This window comes from Papio anubis, chromosome X (genome assembly GCF_008728515.1).
Source record: "Papio anubis isolate 15944 chromosome X, Panubis1.0, whole genome shotgun sequence".
Classification (NCBI taxonomy): Eukaryota; Metazoa; Chordata; class Mammalia; order Primates; family Cercopithecidae; genus Papio; species Papio anubis.
In genome coordinates this window covers 44,406,491-44,428,504 of record NC_044996.1, presented here as the reverse complement: position 1 = coordinate 44,428,504, position 22,014 = coordinate 44,406,491, and positions in this window count along the sequence as shown.

The window sequence follows — 22,014 nt, the reverse complement described above, 5'->3', positions numbered from 1 at the left end:
ATAATTCTATTTCTATTGTTTCTATTTCTTTCATAAATACATATTTTGAAGCAACCTTTAAATAACCTCTGAAAATTGCTGTTTTTTAAAAATATGTGTCCCCATGTCTTTTTACAAATGTTCTCACCAAAAACACAACTTACTTTCCCTGTACACTTCGCATACAGACTTGTTTTCCTTATTTCTAAGTACTTTAAGTATGTATTAATTAGAATTTTAAACTCTCAGTAACCATAATTTATTGTAAAATCTAGAAAGTAAACAATGTAAACTGCTTGTCACATAGCAATATTTTATGAATATACATCTTATAATTTCTAGAACTATGTACCTACTCATAGAAAAAATTAATGTTTATTAAGAAACTCAAATATATTTTGCTTCTCTATATCATATAAAAAAGTACTAAAGTATATAAATTTAAATGTATGCTTAATAATTAATGTTTGCTATTTTAACTTATTTAGAATGATTCAGACATTTCATGAGTATCTATTACTTAATTTCACTTTAAGGTTTCAAATTACCAAACATATTTTTGAAACTAGAAGAGTTTATCTATAAACATCTATAGCTATTTTACTTATTTTTAATAACTGTGTTTAAACTATTCATGAAAGTTCTATGAGACATTAAACAAAACTAGTTGTTATCTCATGTTATTTCCCATTAACCATTTTTGCAGCATGTGAATGTTAGGCATTCTTTCAATCACCTATTCCATTGCCCCAGTAAATTGCTAGCTAGGCAACCTTAAATTTGCACTTTCAAAGGGATGACTTCCCAGATGAAACAAGATAAATAATTTGTAGAACTCAGATCTAAACACTGTTATTTGCCAAAAGAAAAAGAAAGGCATATGTAAAGGTCGAATTCAGACAAGATGACCAGAGAAGTACCTTAAACAAAGGTAAGGTTTGTTATGTAAACCTTAAGTCCAATATCTTTACTATTGTAAAAGCTTCTAATGGTTTAGGTGCAAAGAGGGAAATACCCTTAGAAATGGAGATTTCCTATACGGATGTAAATTTCTTTTTCAAAGAGTTTCAAAATAGCTACCTAATTGTCTGAAAGTTGTCTTTTGGAGACCATTTAATTTGATAGGCAGTCTTTTCAACTTTGCTTGTTTCTTAGTTAGACTTCAGCTTGAAGCTTGTTAATGAGTAGGCCAAAGAAAAACTGATAGAAACTTACTGGAGCTTCCCCCAGAGGACCTTCAGTCCTGGTGGTTAACATAAAGATTATCAGAAGGTGGGCAGCCTGTTTTAGGGGTTTTCCTCAAAATATCTGGGGACAATGCATTTTTCAATGTCCTGGTTGTTTCTAGGAATGGCAACAATTTTTTGGAAGCTGGTGTTTTAGGGGTCATTAATTCGAAAAGTGCCCTGGGGCAGGCCTGAAACTCATTCTAGGTTGTTGGTTGCCATGAACTGAAACACTTTGGGAATGGCTTTCAAATGATTATTTACAATCTTTTGGATTTTGCCTGGGCCATAAATAGACCAAGTGGGGCTTGTCAGGTCCTAGATATCATTCTCAAGAGAATAACATTCTGCCTCTTTTATACATTTTTGGGCTTTCTGAGGTCCCACATGTGTATTAGTTGGTATAGAGCAAGTATCATGGGGTCATAAGTTATAATTAAGACCCTGAATCCTTTAGATAACTTTTGAAAGTCTTCCTTAATTTTAGGGTATTTTTAAACTATGTCCCTGAGCTCCATTTTTGTCTGAGGAGTGTAAGTCACTTGGGGATTATCTCCAATTTTGGGGTTGTTCTATTCTTATAAGAAAAATGTTTGGCTTTTTTTGGAGAAGAAAGGAAATTCAGACAGAGAGTTAGTAGACTGTGAATATTCAGGAGTACACTTGTGAATATTCAAGCAAAGTAGGATAGAGGGGAGTGGTAGGAGTCATGTCAATTCTATCATCCTTGGTATACTAAATACCTTGCATTTTTAGCTTTTTATTAGGTTTTTGCAATGAATCTTTTTTTAAAAGCTATGTTAAAATTCTATTGTCTCTTTGAAGCTTTTGAATGCCAACAAGAATCCTGTTCTTTCTGCGTAATTTGGGAGGCTTGGGATTCAAGTGCTCTTCTTAGATGAATAGACTTGTTCATCTGGAATGTTCCATACAATGGCCATGGTAATTCTTAATTATCTTTTGGAAGATTTTGCCAGTTTCATAAATATTTGTGGCTTCCAAGGCCAGAAATCTTATACACAAAAAAAGGGGCAAGTCTAATGGAAGATGGAGTACTCAGATCTTTCAAAATTAGGGATCCCATTTTTATTTTGGATCTCGGGTCTCTCAGACCCCAAATGGCTTTGGATCTAAGATCTCCTTTACCAACTTAGCCAATAATTTTCCAGTTTCTGTCTGAGCAGTCAGATATCTGAGGCCTCCCTTAACTAAGCGTGCAAGAAAAAAGATCCCACATATCTGCTAATTCCAAAAGGCAGAGTTTATGCCCCCTACAGTAATAACCACTTACTGCAACTGCTGTCAGTTACCTTTAAAACTGCAGTCTTTTACTCTATTTGCAAATGGAGTGCAACCCAAATTTCTGTTTGGCCATATGCCAGCCAAAAATTGGGTGCAACCTCCTTTTCTATCCAGCCATATTCTTACAAGCTTAACTCAAACATTTTATGGAACCAAACAGAAGACATTTCCAAAGAGACAGCAAAATATGCATCCATTGCCAGTGAGTTGTCAGCCACCACAAATCCAAAAGTCACGTGCCCTGCCAAAGCACAAACTAATCCTAGGTATCACAAAATCAAATGCTCTCTCACAGCACAAACTAGACTTAGTACACTCAAAGCTGAATATATCAAAGCTCAAATGCAAAAGACAGCAGAGCTCAGATCTGAGAGAAACTTATTCAAAACTCTTGGGGATCCATGGGGAAGACAGGGTATGCCCTCCAGAAAATGGGTTTAGCAGTGCCTTTTTCTGTGTTCCTCAAGGGGTCTCAGGACATCAGCAGTCTCCTTCACATCCCTTCAGGGCCTCTGGATGGGTCAAAAGAAAAAAAATTACAACAAATTTCGTTTGGCTTTATTTATGATCTTAGAATTGGGTGACATTAATTCATAAAATAGAGTAGGTGTTCCAATAAGATGAAGAGAAGAAGTTTATAGATGGAGAAGGGCTGAAGAAAACAGAAGGAAAGAACAACAAGAGTAATAGTGATTTCAAAGATGCATTTCTTATCAGGTGAGGACAGGGAGACAGAAGTGTAGAAAAATAACTGATTAGTTCACATCCAATTACTTAAAGCTATCCTTTTTTTGGTAAGGAGGAAAGGAGAGGGAACTTCATTATGATGTCAATTGAAAATTTAAACTGGCTTGTATGGGAAACTGGCAGTTACCTCTTTCTCCTGATTTCTGGGAAAGTCAGATAACAACTTAGTTTCTGTTTGGTAATGTGGAACTTTAGCACGGGTGACTCCATTTTGATTTTTAGTCTGGTCTGTTGGGGCATAGTGCAGAAGCTTAGTCCAAAACAATGGACTCCTATGATTTTTATCTGACAGTACAAATAAAGGGCTACACATGGTTTTGTATATCTGTAAAAGTTGTTGTGAGGATCCAGGGCTAACTTATTATGCCTTTACTACATGCCAGACCCTGTGCTTGGCCCTTGCCTATAAACGATTTACTTTGATACTAGCCACAACATTAGAGAATAGCATTTTTTTGCCCTTAATTATGAATACAGATAGTGAAATTCTGAGAAATTAGATGGCTTGCCAGACTTCACGGTAAATCTAATATAAAACTGCCTGACTCTGATACCATCCTTTGTTTTTTTAACGAAAGCATTGCTCCTTGGGCAACTTCTTATCTACCTATTTATCCTAATATATCACTATTATTATGAAAGAGAAAAGGCAGTAAGACAGAAATATTGACAGCCAGTTAGCAAGCTAGAGCTTTTTTTTACTTGCTTAGAGCAGGAGCAAATGAGTCACTTACAAGCAGATGCGGCAGCCCCTTCACCACTCTTCCTGTGTCCTCCCATTCTGAGGCTCAATGTACCTCACACCTGTCTTTCTGTCTTTCTCCTTTTGCAGTCTTAACACCCTACCTGCTCTGCAATATCTAGGCTTTTCTTCCTTGTTTCCAGGTCACCCCGCCCTCATTTCCTTTACTTTCCTTTGAGTCCTACACACTACTACTACCACCCGCTCTCTTCACAATCCCTTGAATCCCTACCCCTACTTCCTTTAGTCCTTCTGCTTTCTGTGTTCCTTTTTCTCCCGCTCAGCTTTCAAGGCCCCATTAGGGACCCATCATCGACTCTGCCCTTACAATGGCTCAGTGGTTTTGAGATGAAGTAAAACATCACTAATTTGTTCTAATTGGGGGGAAAGGTCAGTCTGCCTTAAATGAAAAGTATGAGTGATAGGATATTTTCAGAGGAAAATGCAATCTCATTACTTTCAAGTACATAAAGTAATCCCAATGACTGAGACAAGAGGATAAAAGGCAAAGCTATATATCTCAGAGATCTGTAAGTGGTTTGACAAATAGACATGGCTCATTTATAATTAGGACATTCAGTTTGGGGATACAAATGCTGCTGCTGAGGTCTTCACACTGAAGTAGGCTAATATTTCTCTTGTGTACACAATAAGTTTGTGAAGAGAACTCTTTCATCATAGATATAGGTACAATCTCATCAGAAGGGTCCAGTATTTCAAACCCACTTTCTCATGTCACATGGCCTAGAGGAAGAGTGCTTTGTTCAGTCAATTTCCAAAAGGAGTAACCGTGAACAACACCAACAACAAATATTCATTTCCCTAATTTCTTTCTATGCAAGAGTTACTATCAATGAAAACAAATACCCTGTTTGGGTTACATTAGTTATGGGTGGGGATGTGGAGGTGTAGGGGAAAGAACTGAATGAACACAAGCTGGGCAGCATGCAGTCAAATGACTTTAGTTTGGAATTCATTAATTTGGAATTGGTGAAAATCCAGACACCAGCCTACTTTTATACTCTAAGAAGCCAATTTGCCAAGCTAATTACAATGGTAAACAAATTTTTCCTGCAAAGATTTATAAAATTCCTTAAAATACCAACTTTCCATGCATTGTTCAATACTTTAAAAGTACTCCCTTCATTTATTTATAATTGTTAAGTTAATTAGCTAAACTTCCAACCAATATCTGAAAGCAGGTCCCTGGAGGAAGTCCTATTAGGAAGCCCTTCTTTAGCCTGTTTCACCTTATTATGCATGAAAATTTTGTAAAAATACTTAATTTATTTTCACATAGCTTATCATTAACATTTCCCACCAATTCAAACTAGTCTCCCCTCATCCTGTCTTTCTTATAACTCAGCAATATTTTCCCTGGACAACTAAACAGCAATGGAAAGAGATAGGGGCTGTGTTCTACCAAGGTCTCTCCATTAGGAGGGCAGGATTGCTGAATTATCATGCATCCTGGCCCCCCCAATCCCTGATAATGTGGAGATGTATGAGTAGCTGGTAAAAAGAAATACTGCATTATATTTTGACTTGCATGTTAGAGGGCTTTTCGGGCACTCAGAATACAAATGTGCCTTATTATGAAACTATATGAAATTCTGGGGATTTTCTTCAGCTACAGGAAGAGTCAATTGATGTGAAACTACATTTCCTAAAAGCCACAAATTAGGGACTACTTCTTACAATTATTAGATTCTTCAGCTTTCCCCAAAATGATTCATAGAAAGGTTCCTTGAAATTGTTCAGCAGGCCAAAGCTGGGGAGACTGGGAATAGCTTTTATTTACAAACCATTAGAAGTACATTTAAAGGGAACTTTATTGGAAAGTCACTTGAAAAGCTGAACAGGGTCATGAAGCTACTTCAAACTATTCTGAATTTTTGTGCTTTTCAGCTCATACAAACCCCATGAATGGGAAAGAGCACAAGGATTCTTCATTAGCAGAGTCTACCGAATGGGGTGAAACTACTGGATTCAATAATAGTGACGCATACCTGGGAACTTTCAAGGCAAAGTCAGATGAAAGCCATTGCCTTCAAAGTTCAAAGGGAAATGTCCTATGGACTGTTGGAGGTGAGAATATGATGACTTCTATTTTACACTTTAGGAAGATGACAAGGTCCAGGTGCCCCCCTTTATTCCCCCAAATGCCAAATTAACATGATATTTTAATGGTGGCATAATCAAATTGTATGTGATGCAGACGCAGACTAATATTTTTCAGAAAAATATTTGTTCTTTTGTTTTCTGCTTTAAAAGGAAACTGAGCTGTATTCTAAGTGTGTTTTTGTTCATATTGAGGCTCTAATCTTCTCTGTGGGTATATTCACTTTTGACACTAAAATGTAAATCAACAGGAAAATAGGCTTTGTTTACAAATTTTTGCTTACAAGAAAGCATGGATAAATCTGTCAAATGACCAGGGGAATTTATAAAAGAGTACAACAAAAGTAATTAAGTATACAAATTGAAGAATTATTGACCAATGGAAATATTTGGCATCCCCTTTTACTATACATTTTCTTAAATGAGCTATATCTAATTTCTGGAGGTAGTCCTATGCTTGGGCTTTAGGGTTAGAATCAGAGACATTCTGAGTAGAAAGGGAACTTAGAGTTTACCTAGTCCAGTAATTTTTTCCAAACTTATTTGCTTTAAGTTTCTTCAATCAAAATCTCATTTGAAAACTCAATACAGAGATCTGGTAATAGGGGTGAGTTTCTAATTAAAGTCAGGGTTGAGGGGCTTGAAGCCTAGTCTGCTCCCTTATCACTCTTTCCCTACATTTTCTGACTGAAGTCTACAGAAACTAAGTGACTTGGCCAAGTTTGCCCAATGAATGATAGTGGATCTCCCAATTTTTCTTTTATTTTCTTCATTTCCATTTTCTTTTTTTTTTTTTTTTTTTTTTTTTTTTTTTTTTTTTTTTTTTTTTTGAGACGGAGTCTCGCTCTGTCGCCCGGGCTGGAGTGCAGTGGCCGGATCTCAGCTCACTGCAAGCTCTGCCTCCCGGGTTCACGCCATTCTCCGGCCTCAGCCTCCCGAGTAGCTGGGACTACAGACGCCCGCCACCTCGCCCGGCTAGTTTTTTGTATTTCTTAATAGAGACGGGGTTTCACCATGTTAGCCAGGATGGTCTCGATCTCCTGACCTCATGATCCGCCCGTCTCGGCCTCCCAAAGTGCTGGGATTACAGGCTTGAGCCACCGCGCCCGGCCTCATTTCCATTTTCTATTCCCTTTCACCTCCAATAACACACACACACACACACACACACACGCATGCACACACCATTCTAGGTAGTCAGAAGGAACTTCTGCCTCTCATAAGCCACTAACATCTCATTGGGAACATTTGCATTTTCAAAGAGAAGAAGGCAATGCTGAAGCTAATGAAATGAATCACTAAAAATAGCATGACAGAATTATGGCAAATTTTGCTGTGTGGGGGCTTTCTCAAATCATACTTTGTAAGCATCCTCATCTTTGTCCAATATTTAAGGATAGATCTGCTGACTTATTTAAAAAGAATGGCCTTGGAAAAAACCTCAATAGCAATTTGCATTTAAACCACTGTGGTCTTGAGAGTTAAACAAGCAGAATGAGGGTGAAAGGTGCTCCTGTGCTTATCTAGCAAGCTTCCACTTTACTGCACTTGTTTCTGAATAGGTGCAATGTTCCAGAATATATTACTTTGTTTCCTCTATGGCTAGGAGACAGACCTGTATGTGTGTGTTAGTGAGTGAGTAAGTGTGGTGTGAGAAAGAGACAGAGACACCCATGGAAAGAGATACACACACAAAGACACAAACACTGACATAATAGATGCACACTCATATATAGAGACAGACTGTGAGAGGCATATAAACATATAGAGAGGGAGATAAACATATTCATACACAGAGAAAGAAGAGAGAAAGAGATACAATGAGTGACAGTGATGGAATGTGAAGAGAAATCAAGAGAGAAACAGCAACACACACACATATACATATATACACATACAGAGGGGGAAATTGAGAGAAAGTATGATTGAAACTGAGGGATTTAGAGAGATACACAAAGAAATGAGTGGGAGACAGATATACACAGAGAGACAGAAAGAGAGAGAGAAAAACTTAGAGTGAAAGACTGAGAGTGAAGCTAAGACAAACAAGTGGAAAATCATGATGAAAGAGAAAGAGAAAAATCATTCCCATTCTATTTTCTTTCACACTGAAAACTTTTGGTGTCAGGTTTTTGTGTGTGTGCGTGTTCCAGGTTATATGGAACACGCACACACACACACACACACAATCTGACTGTAGAAAATATTATTTTTCCCAGAATGCTGGCAACAATGCTGAATAGGAACAGCTCTGGTCTGCAGTTCCCAGCAAGATTGATGCAGAAGGTGGATGATTTCTGTATTTCCAACTAAGTTACCCAGTTCATCTCATTGAGACTGGTTGGACAGTGGGTGCAGCCCACAGAGGGTGAGCCAAAGCAGGGTGGGGTGTCACCTCACCTGGGAAGCACAAGGGGTCAGGGAATTCTCTCCCCTAAATGCTAAAGGAATATGTTTTAGCCCAATGCAAGGAAGCTAAGAACCTTGAAAAAAGGTTAGACAAATTGTTAATTAGAATAACCAGTTTAGAGAAGAACATAAATTACCTGATGGAGCTGAAAAACACAGCACGAGAACTTAGTGAAGCATACACAAGTATCAATAGCTGAATCGAACAAGCAGAAGAAAGGATATCAGAGACTGAAGATCAACTTATGAAATAAAGGCAGAAAACATTACAGAAAACCAGAATGAAAAGGAACAAACAAAACCTCCAAGAAATATGAGACTATGTGAAAAGACTAAATCTACGTTTGATTGGTGTACCTGAAAGTGACGGGGAGAGCGGAACCAGTTTGGAAAACACTCTTCAGGATACTAACCAGGAGAACTTCTCCAACCTAGCAAGACAGGCCAACATTCAAATTCAGGAAATAAAGAGAAAACCACTAAAATACTCCTAGATAAGAGCAACCCCAAGACACATAATCATCAGATTCATCAAGATTAAAATGAAAGGAAAAATATTAAGGGCAGCCAGAGAGAAAGGTCGGGTTACTCACAAAGGGAAGACCATCAGACTAACAGTGGATCCCTCTGCAGAAACCCTACAAGCCAGAAGAGAGTGAGGGCCAATATTCAACATTCTTAAAGGAAAGAATTTTCAACCCAGAATTTAATATCCATCCAAACTAAGCTCCATAAGTGAAGGAGAAATAAAATATTCTAAAGAGAAGCAAATGCTGAGAGGTAATGTCACCACTAGGACTGCTTTATAAGAGCTCCTGAAGGAAGCACTAAACATGGAAAGGAACAACCAGTACTAGCCACTGCAAAAACATACTGAATTGTAAAGACCATTGACAATATAAAGAAACTGCATCAACTAATGGGCAGAATAACCAGCTAGCATCATAATGACAGGATCAAATTCACACAAAGCAATATTAACCTTAAATGAAAAACAGGCTAAATGCTCCCAATTAAAAGACACAGACTGGCAAATTGGATAAAATGTCAAGACCCATTGGTGTGCTGTATTCAAGAGACCCATCTCAAGTGCAAAGAGAAACATACACTCAAATTAAAGGGATGGAGGAATATTTACCAAGCATATGGAAAGGAAAAAAAGTGGGGGTTGCACTCCTAGTCAGTGATAAAACAGACTTTAAACCAACAAAAATAAAAAGAGAAGAAAGAAGGGCATTACATACTGGTAAAGGGAGCAATGCAATAAGAAGAGCTAACTTTCCTAAATATATAGGCACCCAAAACAGAAGCACCCAGATTCATAAAGCAAGTTCTTACAGACCTACCAAGAGACTTAGACTCCCACACAATAATAGTGGGAGACTTTAACACTGCACTGTCAATATTAGGCAGATCAATGAGACAGAAGGTTAACAAGGATATTCAGGACTTGAATTCAGCTCTGGACCAAGCAGACCTAGTAGACATCTACAGAACTCTCCACACCAAATCAACAGAATATACATTCTTCTCAGCACCTTATCACACTTATATGGAAATTGGCCACATAATTGGAAGTAAAACACTCCTCAGCAAATGCAAAAGAATGGAAATAATAATGAAGTCTTTCAAACCACAGTGAAATCAAATTAGAAATCAGGATTAAGAAACTCACTCAAAACCACACAACTACATGGAAACTGAACAACCTCCTGAATGATTACTGGGTAAATAATGAAATTAAGGCAGAAACAACAATGTTCTTTGAAACAAATGGCAACAAAAACACTACATATCAGAATCTTTGAAATATGATTAAACCAGTGTTTAAAGGGAAATTTATAGCACCAAATCTCCACTAGAGAAAGCAGGAAAGATCTAAAAATCAAGACCCTAACATCACAATTTAAAGAACTAGAGAAGCAAGAGCAAACAAATTCAAAAGCCAACAGAAGACAAGAAATAACTAAGATCAGAGCAGAGCTGAAGGAGAGAGAGACACAAAAAAACCCTTCAAAGAATCAATGAATCCAGGAGCTAGTTGTTTGAAAAGATTAACAAAATAGACAGACAACTAGCCAGACTAATAAAGAAGAAAATGGAGAAGAATCAAATAAATGCAATAAAAAATGATAAAGAGGCTATCACTACTGATCCCACAGAAATATAACTACCATCAGAGAATATTATAAACACCTCCACACAAATAAACTAGAAAATCTAGAAGAAATGGATGCATTACTGGACACATACACTCTCCCAAGTCTAAACCAGGAAGAAGTCGAATCCTGAATTAGACCAATGACAACTTCTGAAATTGAAACAGTAATTAATAGCCTACCAAACCTAAAAAGTCCAGGACCAGACGGATTCAGAGCCAAATTCTACCAGAAGTACAAAGAGGAGCTGGTACCATTCCTTCTGAAACTATTCCAAACAATAGAAAAAGAGGGAATCCTCCCTAACTAATTTTATGAGCCCAGGATCATTCTGATACCAAACCTTGGCAGAGACACACACACAAAAAAGAAAATTTTAGGCCAATATCCCTGGCAAACCAAATCCAGCTGCACATTACAAAGCTTATCCACCATGATCAAGTCGGCTTCATCCCTGGGATGCAAGGCTGGTTCTACATATACAAATCAATAAATGTAATCCATCACATAAACAGAACCAATGGCAAAAACCACATGATTATCTCAATAGATGCAGAAAAGGCCTTTGACAAAACTCAACACCCCTTCATGTTAAAAACTCTCAATAAACTAGGTATTGATGGAACATATCTCAAAATAGTAAGACCTATTTATGACAAACCCACAGCCAATATCATATTGAATGGGCACAAGCTGGAAGCATTCCCTTTGAAAACTGGAATAAGACAAGGATGCCCTCTCTCACCATTCCTATTCAACATAGTATTGGAAGTTCTGGCATGGGCAATCAGGCAAGAGAAAGAAACAAAGGGTATTCAAATAGGAAAACAGGAAGTCAAATTGTCTCTGTTTGCAGATGACATGATTGTATATTTAGAAAACCCCATTGTCTCAGCCCAGAATCTCCTTAAGCTGATAAACAACTTCAGCAAAGTCTCAGAATAGAAAATCAATGTGCAAAAATCACAAGCATTCCTATACAGCAATAATGGACAGACAGCCAAACCATGAGTTAACTCCCATTCACAATTGCGACAAAGAGAATAAAATACCTAGGAATCCAACTTTCAAGGGATGTGAAGGACCTATTCAAGGAGAACTACAAACCACTGCTCAAAGAAATAAGAGAGGACACAAATAAATGGAAAAACATTCCATGCTCATAGTTAGGAAGGATCAATATAGTGAAAATGGCCATACTGCCCAAAGTAATTTATAGATTAAATGCTATCCCCATCAACCTACCATTGACTTTCTTCACAGAATTGGAAACAACTACTTTAAATATCATATGGAACCAAAAAAGAGCCTGCATAGCCAAGACAATCCAAAGCAAAAGGAACAAAGCTGGAGGCATCACACTATCTGACTTCAAACTATACTACATGGCTACAATAACCAAACAGCATGGTACTGGTACCAAAACAGATATATAGATCAATGGAACAGAACAGAGACCTTAGAAATCACATGACACGTCTACATCCATCTGATCTTTGACAAACCTGAAAAAAACAAGCAGTGGGGAAAGGATTTAATAAATGGTGTTGGGAAAACTGTCTAACCATATGCAGAAAACTGAAACTGGATCCCTTTCTCACACCTTATACAAAAATTAACTCAAGATGGATTAAAGACTTAATATAAGAACTAAAACCATAAAATCCCTAGAAGAAAACCTAAGCAATACCATTCAGGATGTAGTCATGAGCTAAGACTTCTTCATGACTAAAACACCAAAAGCAATGGCAACAAAAGTCAAAATAGACATATAGGATCTAATTGAACCAAAGAGCTTCTGCACAGCTAAAGAAACTATCTTTAGAGTGAACAGGCAACCTACAAAATAGGAGAAAAATTTTGCAATCTATGCATCTGACAAATGGCTAATAACCATTATCTACAAAGGACTTAAACAGACTTACAAAAAAAAAAAAAAATCAAAAAGTGGGCAAAGGATATGAACAGACACTTCTCAAAAGAAGACACTTATGTGGCCAGCAAACATATGAAAAAATCCTCATCATCACTGGTCATTAGAGAAATGCAAATCAAAACCACAATGAGATACGATCTCACGCCAGTTAGAATGGCAATCATTAAAAAGTTAGGAAACAACAGATGCTGGAGAGGATGTGAAGAAATAGGAATGCTTTTACACTGTTGGTGGAAATGTAAATTAGTCCAACCATTGTGGAAAACAGTGTGGCCATTTCTCAAGGAACTAGAACCAGAAATACCATTTGACCCAGCAATCCCATTACTGGGTATATACCCAAAGGATTATAAATCATTCTACTATAAAGACACATGCACACATATGTTTGTCATGGCACTATTCACAATTGCAAAGACTTGGAACCAACCCAAATGCCCATCAATGATAGACTGGATAAAGAAAATGTGGCACATATACACAATGGAATACTATGCAGCCATAAAAAAGGATGGGTTCATGTCTTTTGCAGGGACATGGATGAGGCTGGAAACCATCATTCTCAGCAAACTAACACAAGAACAGAAAACCAAGCATCACATGTTCTCACTTATAATTGGGAGTTGAATAATGATAACACATGGACACAGGGAGGGGAACATCACACACTGGGACCTCTCAGGGGATTGGGGGCTAGGAGAAGGATAGTATTAGGAGAAATACCTAATGTAGATGATGGGTTTATGGGTGCAGCAAACCACCATGGCATGTGTATACCTATGTAACAAACCTAGACATTCTACACATTTACTCCAAACCTTAAAGTATAATAAAAAAAAGAAAATATTATTTTTCTGGTTTGATTTACCAAATTTAACTGTGTGGGAATCACATAATAAAAGGATCAATTTTCCAGACCTCCAATGTCAAACATTGATATCCTTCAGCAAGCCTCCAGTGTTATGTGCATTCTACGTTTATGTTCCCTGTAAGGCAGACACATGGGCTAGGTATACCCCATTTTCAGTGTGTCAGCATGCCTGGCACTTATTGCAGTCTTAGGATCTCTGTGCTCTTAGGGAATGGTGGTGCCTACTGCAGCAGGAAATTACCCATCTTACCTATTCTCCAGGTACCTTCCTATTGCTATCTACCACTGGACACTTAGTAGTTTCCATGAAGAATTCTAAAAAGGGAGACTCAGACAGTCTCATAAGTCTAAGCATTGTCAGTGGTTCTGACCACCAATCAAACCTGTCTGGAGACATTTCCCCCTCCGCCCTCTCTCTCTCTCTCTCACACACTCTCACACACACACACACACACACACACACAAAGATTGATTCAGGAAAAATGAATCTTATGCCTACCAAAAGATGTATACAAGAATGCTCACAGCAGCTTTATTTATAATATCCCCAAACTAGAAACAGCCCAGATATCTACAAGCAGACCAAATAAACAATTGATGATTAATTATATACCCATACGGCAGAATACTGTGCAGAAATAATAAATGTATTTGTGACACACACCAAAACATGACTGAATCTTACAGACATAAATGAGTGAAAGAAGCCAGACACAAATGAATGGACACTATTATTCCATTTACATAAAGTTCAAGCATAGTCAAATCTAATCATTGGTGACAGAAGTCAATGACATTTACCTCTACAAGGAGGGTATTAATGGAGAAGGGGCTTAAGGGAGACTTCTCTGGTACTGGTCATATTTTATACCTTGATCTAGGTCAGCAGTGAGCAAACTACAAACTGGGGGCCAAATTTGGCCACTACCTACTTTTGTATGGTCAGGGAGTTAAGATGGTTTTTACATTTTAAATGATTGGAAAAAGAAAAACATAGAATCATATTTCATAACACATAAAAATTATGTAAAATTCAAATTTCAGGGTTCCTGAATAAATATTTACTAGCACATAGCCACACCTATTTGTTTATACGTTGTCTATGACTGCTATTATGCTACAATGGCAAAGTTGAATAGTTGTGACAGAGACCACATGGCCTTCAAAGCATAAAATATTTACTCTCTGGACTTTGCACAAAACATTTCTTGGCCCCTGATGTAGGTAGTTGTTACATGGGTAACTCACTGAGCTGTACAAGATTAGTACACTTTAAGCACTTTGCTGCAAGTATTTTCAAGGTATAAAGAAATGAAGATTAACAAGAATACTTGCTCAAATACTGGATGTACATTAGGTTCAGAAAAGAAATGTTTAACTCAGTCCCTTCTTTTGTCATTTTTTAAGATAAATGAGAATCACTCACTTACACACCTTCTTTATGACCAGGATAATAAGTGAAGCAATATTTGAAGTAGCTGTAATGTAAATTAATCAATCAATAAAAGATTTTTCATACCATGAAATTCTAAATGACATCCTGCAAGTAGAAAAAAACCATAAGTAATATGCAATTTCCTATTCTTTTTCTAAAAAGAACAAAACACTAAAACTAAAAACTGTTTTGGCACTAAAGGAATGTCTGACTCACACTGGTGGGTCATCTCTGAATTACGTATTGAATCACTCTTAAAGGTCATCATGACTTGTCTGAGCAGTTATTTGTGTTATTAACTGAAGAACTGCCAAAAAAATTCCACATGCTACTCTTTTTCACAGAAAAATATCTGTCTCTAAGAAGAGGCCAGTACAAGCCAAATGACAGTGATAAATGCACTATAAACACTTCTTGGAAGCTTGTAATGATGCAATTTCTTTATATTGTCAAATTTGTTCCTAACTTCAGTTTCACATTTGGCTGTTTCCAATACTTATAAAATGTAACGTATTTCATAGAGTATATTTCAGGGTGAAAAAGGAACGGAGGGCTGGAAAATATATCTACAAATGGTTTCCGGGTGACAAATGCATTTGTTTCTGAAAGCCAGAATACAAGTTTAAAATTACAGGCTGGCATTCAGACAAGCCATCAGAGAAATGCACATCAAAACCACAATGAGATACCATCTCACACCAGTTAGAATGGCAATCATTCAAAAGTCAGGAAACAACAGGTGCTGGAGAGGATGTGGAGAAATAGGAACACTTTTACACTGTTGGTGGGATTGTAAACTAGTTCAACCATTATGAAAAACTATATGGCGATTCCTCAAGGATCTAGAACTAGATGTACCATATAACCCAGCCATCCCATTACTGGGTATATACCCAAAGGAGTATAAATCATGCTGCTATAAAGACACATGCACACGTATGTTCATTGCGGCACTATTCACAATAGCAAAGACTTGGAATCAACCCAAATGTCCATCAGTGACAGACTGGATTAAGAAAATGTGGCACATATACACCATGGAATACTATGCAGCCATAAAAAAGGATGAGTTTGCGTCCTTTGTAGGGACATGGATGCAGCTGGAAACCATCATTCTTAGCAAACTATCACAAGAACAGAAAACCAAACACCGCATGTTCTCACTCATAGGTGGGAACTGAACAATGAGATCACTTGGACTCGGGAAGGGGAACATCACACACCGGGGCCTATCATGGGGAGGGGGCAGGGGGGGAGGGATTGCATTGGGAGTTATACCTGATGTAAATGACGAGTTGATGGGTGCTGACGAGTTGATGGGTGCAGCACAGCAACATGGCACAAGTATACATATGTAACAAACCTGCACGTTATGCACATGTACCCTAGAACTTAAAGTATAATAATAATAATAAATAAATTAAAAAAAAAAAAAGAAATACCTGGGAGCTTTTAAATTAGGATTGCAGGACTCTTTCAGTCTGTCTCCAATTTCTTTCTTATGAACTCTGATTACTGATCCCACCTCTGGAAATTTAACGTAATGTCAGCCAGACAAATAAAATAAATTCTTCTTTACATGTGATTGTTGAAGTTTTAAATTAGATAATGTATATAAAGTTCCACAATATATGTGTGTGTATATATACTATATATATATATATATATAATGTATATAAGTTCCACAATAGTATTCTAAGATTGATATTGATGTCAACTTTGTAAGAAATCTATTTGGTCCCTACACTTGATTTTGTGGCAGTTAAATCTGAGTAGAGAGTGAAACAACAGCAGATGTGTAGCAGTGTTGTCTAATAGTATTTTCTGTAATGATGAAAATGTTCTGTATCTGTGCTGTTCAATTGGGTGGTCATTATCACATGTGAGTATTGAGCACTTGAAATGTGGCTAGTTTGACTGAGAAATATAATTTTTAATTTAATTAAAATTTATTAATTTAAATTCAAATATCTATAGCCACATGTGACCAGTGGCTACCATGCTGGATGACACAGCCTTAAGGGACTAAGTTTTCCTTGCTAAAGTAGTTTCAAATTAGGCTTTATCTTTCTTTACACCACAGGCCACTTGGGAATCTGGTGAAACCTGTTAGGCAATCTCTTTTAAATCATTTTTTCCTTTTTTTTTAGAACAGCTTCATTGATATTTAATTCATATACCATACAACTTATAATTCAATGGTTTTAGTATATTCACATGAAGTATAGTCACATTTAGCACAGACATGTGCAACCATTACTAAAGTCAATTTTAGAATATTTTTACCATCTCAGGAAGAAACCCCATATTCAGCTATCATTCTCCTATCCTCCTGCTCCTGCCCCTAGCCTTAAGCAAAGACTCATCTACTTTCTGTCTCTATAGATTTTCCTATTCCAAATTTTCATATTGTTATAGGTTAGGTTGTGTTGCTCCAAAAGATATGATGAAGTCCTAACCCCCAGTACCTCAGAATGTGACCTTATTTGGAAATAGAGTTGCTGCAAATGTAATGAGTTCAGATGCGGTCATACTGGAGCAAGATGGGTCCCTAATCCAATATGACTGGTGTCCTTACAAAAAGAGAAGATGTGCAGAGACAGACGCATGCAGACAGAAGATGTGTAGACACAAGAAGGCCATGTGTCCATTGAGGTAGAGATTGAAGTGATGCAAACCAAAGGCTGTCAAAAATTTCTAGCAAACATCAAAAACTAGACGAGGCAAGGAAAGATTGATTCTCCCCTACAGATTTCAGAGGGAGTATCACTCTGCTGATACCTTGATTACAGGTTTCTAGCTTCCAGAAGTGTGGGACAATACATTTTTGTTGTTTTAAGCCACCTGGTTTGTTGTCATTTTAGTGCAGGCAAAGGAAGTTAATAGAAATGTGAGTGTAATCATATATTATGTGGCTTTTTGTGACTGGCTTCTCTCACTTATTATAATGTTTTCAATGTCCATCCATGTTGCACTGATGAAAGATATAAACGTTATTCATTTCCTGAAGGAGAGGTACTTCATTGTTTTCTATAACTGAATAATATTCTGTTGTATGGATGTAGTTCATTTTTTATCCATTTGTCCATTAATGAACATTTCAGTTGTTGCCACTTTGCAGCTCCTGTGAGTAATGCTGCTGTAATGTACTTTTCTGTACAAGTTTTTGCGTGAACATATGTTTTCATTTAACATGAGTATACACTTTGCAGTGGAAGTGTCGGGTCATTTGGTAAGTCTACATTTAATTGAGGAACTGCCAGACTGTTTTCCCAAGTAGCTTCACCATTTTACATACCCATCAGCAGGGTTATGAGGGTTATATTTTCTCCACGTCGTTACCAACCCTTGTTGACTAGCCATCCTAGTTGTTGTTAAATGATATCTCATTGTGATTTTCATTTGCATTTCCCTAAACACATTTCTTGAGCTTTTTGGCAATTTGTATATAATTTTTGGAAAAAAATCTCTATTCAGAACCTTTGTTCATTTTTTAAAAATTATTTTTAATTTTTCTGAGTCCATGGTGAGTGTCTATACTTATGGGGTACATGAGATATTTTGATACAGGCATGCAATATGTGATAATCATATCATGGAAAATAGGGTATCCATCCCCTCAATCATTTATCCTTTCTGTTATAAACAGTCCAATTATATTCTTACAGTTATTTTTAAATGTACAATTACTTTTTTAAATTTTACTTTAAGTTCTGGGATACATGTGCTGAATGTGTATGTTTGTTACATATGTATACATGTACCATTGTGGTTTGCTGCACCTATCAACCCATCAACTAGGTTTTAAGTCCCGCATGCATTATGTATTGGTCCCAGTGCTTTCCCTCCCCTTTAACCCCACCCCCCGACAGGCCCTGGTGTATGATGTTCCCCTCCCTGTGTCCATGTGTTCTTATTTTTCAGCTCCCACTTATAAGTGAGAACGTGCAGTGTTTGGTCTTCTGTTCCTGTGTTAGTTTGCTGAGGATGATGGTTTCCAGCTTCATCCATGTCCCTGCAAAGGAGATGAACTCATTCTTTTTTTATGGCTGCATAGTATTCCATGGTGTATATGTGCCACATTTTCTTTATCCAGTCTATCATTGATGGGCATTTGGGTTGGTCCCAGGTCTTTGCTATTGTAAATACTGCTGCAATAAACATATGTGTGCATGTGTCTTTAGACAGAAATGGGATTGCTGGGTCAAATGGTATTTCTGGTTCTAGATCCTTGAGGAATCACCACACTGTATTCCACAATGATTGAACTAATTTACACTCCCACCAACAGTGTAAAAGCATTCCTATTTCTCCACATCCTCGCCAGCATCTGTTGTTTCCAGATTTTTTAATCATTGCCATTCTAGCTGACATGAGATAGTATCTCATTGTAGTTTTGATTTGCATTTCTCTAATGAGCAGTGATGATAAGCTTTTTTCATACGTTTGTTGGTCGCATAAGTGTCTTCTTTTGAGAAGTGTCTGTTCATATCCTTTGCCCACTTTTTGATTTTTTTTTAATTATTATACTTAAAGTTCTAGGATACATGTGCAGAACGTGCAGGTTTGTTACATAGGTATACCCATGCCATGGTGGTTTGCTGCACCCATCAACCCATCATCTACATTAGGCATTTCTCCTAATGCTATTCCTCCCCTGGCCTGACACCCCCTGAGAAGTCCCAGTGTGTGATGTTCCCCTCCCTGCCTCCAGGTGTTCTCATTGTTCAACTCCCACTTATGAGTGAGAACATTCTGTGTTTGGTTTTCTGTTCATGTGTTAGTTTGTTGAGAATAATGGTTTCCAGCTTCATCCATGTCCCAGCAAAGAACAGGAATTCATCCCTTTTTATGGCTGCGTAGTATTCCATTGTATATATGTGCCACATTTTCTTTATCCAGTCTATCATTGATGGGCATTTGGGTTGGTACCAAGGCTTTGCTATTGTGAACATTGCTGCAAAAACATACGTGTGTGTGTCTTATAGTAGAATGATTTATAATCCTTTGGTTATATACCCAGTAATGGGATTGCTGGGTCAAATGGTATTTCCGGTTCTAGATCCTTGAGGAATTGCTACACTGTCTTCCACAATGGTTGCACTAATTTATACTCCCACCAACAGTGTAAAACCATTCCTATTTCTTCACATTCTCTCCAGCTTCTGTTGTTACCTGGTTGGTTGTTTTTACTTGTAAATTTGTTTAAGTACCTTGTAGATTCTGGATATTAGACATTTGTCAGATGGATAGATTGCAAAAATTTTCTCCCATTCTGTAGGTTGCTTGCTCACTCTCATGATATTTTCTTTTGCTAAGCAGAAGATCTTTACTTTAATTAGATCCCATTTGTCAATTTTGGATTTTGTTGCAATTGCGTTTGGTGTTTTAGTCATAAACTCTTTGCCCATGCATATGTTCTGAATGTTATTGCCTAGGTTTTCTTCAAGGGTTTTTATCATTTTAGGGTTTACATGTAAGTTTTTAATCCATCTTGAGTTAATTTTTGTATAAGGTGCTAAAGAGGATTCCAATTTCTGTTTTCTGCATATGGCTAGCCAGGTTTCCCAGCATCATCTGTTAAATAGGGAATCCTTTCCCCATTTCTTGTTGTTGTCAGGTTTGCTAAAGATCACAAGGTTGTAGATGTATGGCATTATTTCTGGGGCTTCTGTTCTGATCCATCGGTCTATATATCTGTTTTTGTATTAATAACATGCTATTTTGGTTACTGTGGCTTTGTAGTACAGTTTGAAGTCCGATAGTGTGATGTCTCCAGCTTTGTTCCTTTGGCTTAGGATTGTCTTGGCTATACGGGCTCTTTTTTGGTTCCATATGAAATTAAAATCAGTTTTTTCTAGTTCTGTAAAGAAAGCCAATGGTAGCTTGATGGGAATAGCATTGAATCTACAAATTACCTAGGGTAGTATGGCCATTTTCAAGATATTGATTCTTCCTGTCTTTGGGGATGGAATGTTTTACCATTTATTTGTGTCCTCTCTTATTTTCTTGAGTAGTGGTTTGTAGTTCTCCTTGAAAAGTTCCTTCATATCACTTCTAAGTTGTATTCCTGGGTATTTTATTCTCTTTATAGCAATTGTGAATGGGCGTTCACTCATGATTTGGCTCTCTGTTTGTCTGTTATTGGTGTATAGGACTGCTTGTGATTTTTGCACATTGATTTTCTAACCTGAGACGTTGCCAAAGTTGCTTATCAGCTTCAGGAGAATTTGCGCTGAGACAATGGGGTTTTCTAAATATACAGTCTTGTGATCTGCAAACAGAGACAATTTGACTTCCTGTTTTCCTATTTGAATGCCCTTTATTTCTTTCTGTTACTCTGGCCAGAACTTCCAATACTATGTTGAATAGGAGTGGTGAGAGAAGGCATCCTTGTCTTGTGTCAGTTTTCAAAGGGAATACTTCCTGCTTTTGCCCATTCAGTATATTGGCTGTGGGTTTGTAATAAAGAGCTCATTATTTTGAGGTGTGTTCCATTAATACCTAATGTATTAAGAATTTTTAGCATGAAGGAGTTTTGAATGTTATCAAAGGCATTTTCTGCATCTATTGACATAATCATGTGAATTTTGTCATTGGTTTTATTTCTGCGAAGGATTACATTTATTGATTTGTGTATGTTGAACCAGCATTGCATCCCAGGGATGAAGCTGACTTGATCATGGTGGATAAGCTTTTTGATGTGCTGCTGGATTTGGCTTGACAGTATTTTATTGAGAATTTTTGCATTGATGTTCATGAGTAATTTGGGCCTGAAATTTCCTTTTTATTGTTTGTCTCTGCCAGGTTTTGGTATCAGGATAATGAGTTATGAAGGAGTCCCTCTTTTTCTATTGTTTGGAATAGTTTCAGAAGGAATGGCACCAGCTCCTCTTTGTATATCTGGTAGAATTCAGCTGTGAGTCCATCTGCTCCTGGGCTTTTTTTTGGTTGGTAAGCTATTAATTACTGCCTAAATTTCAGAACATGTTATTGGTCTTTTCAAGCATTTAATTTCTTTCTGGTTTAGTCTTGGGAGGGTGTATGTGTCCAGGAATTTATCCATTTCTTTTAGATTTTCTAGTTC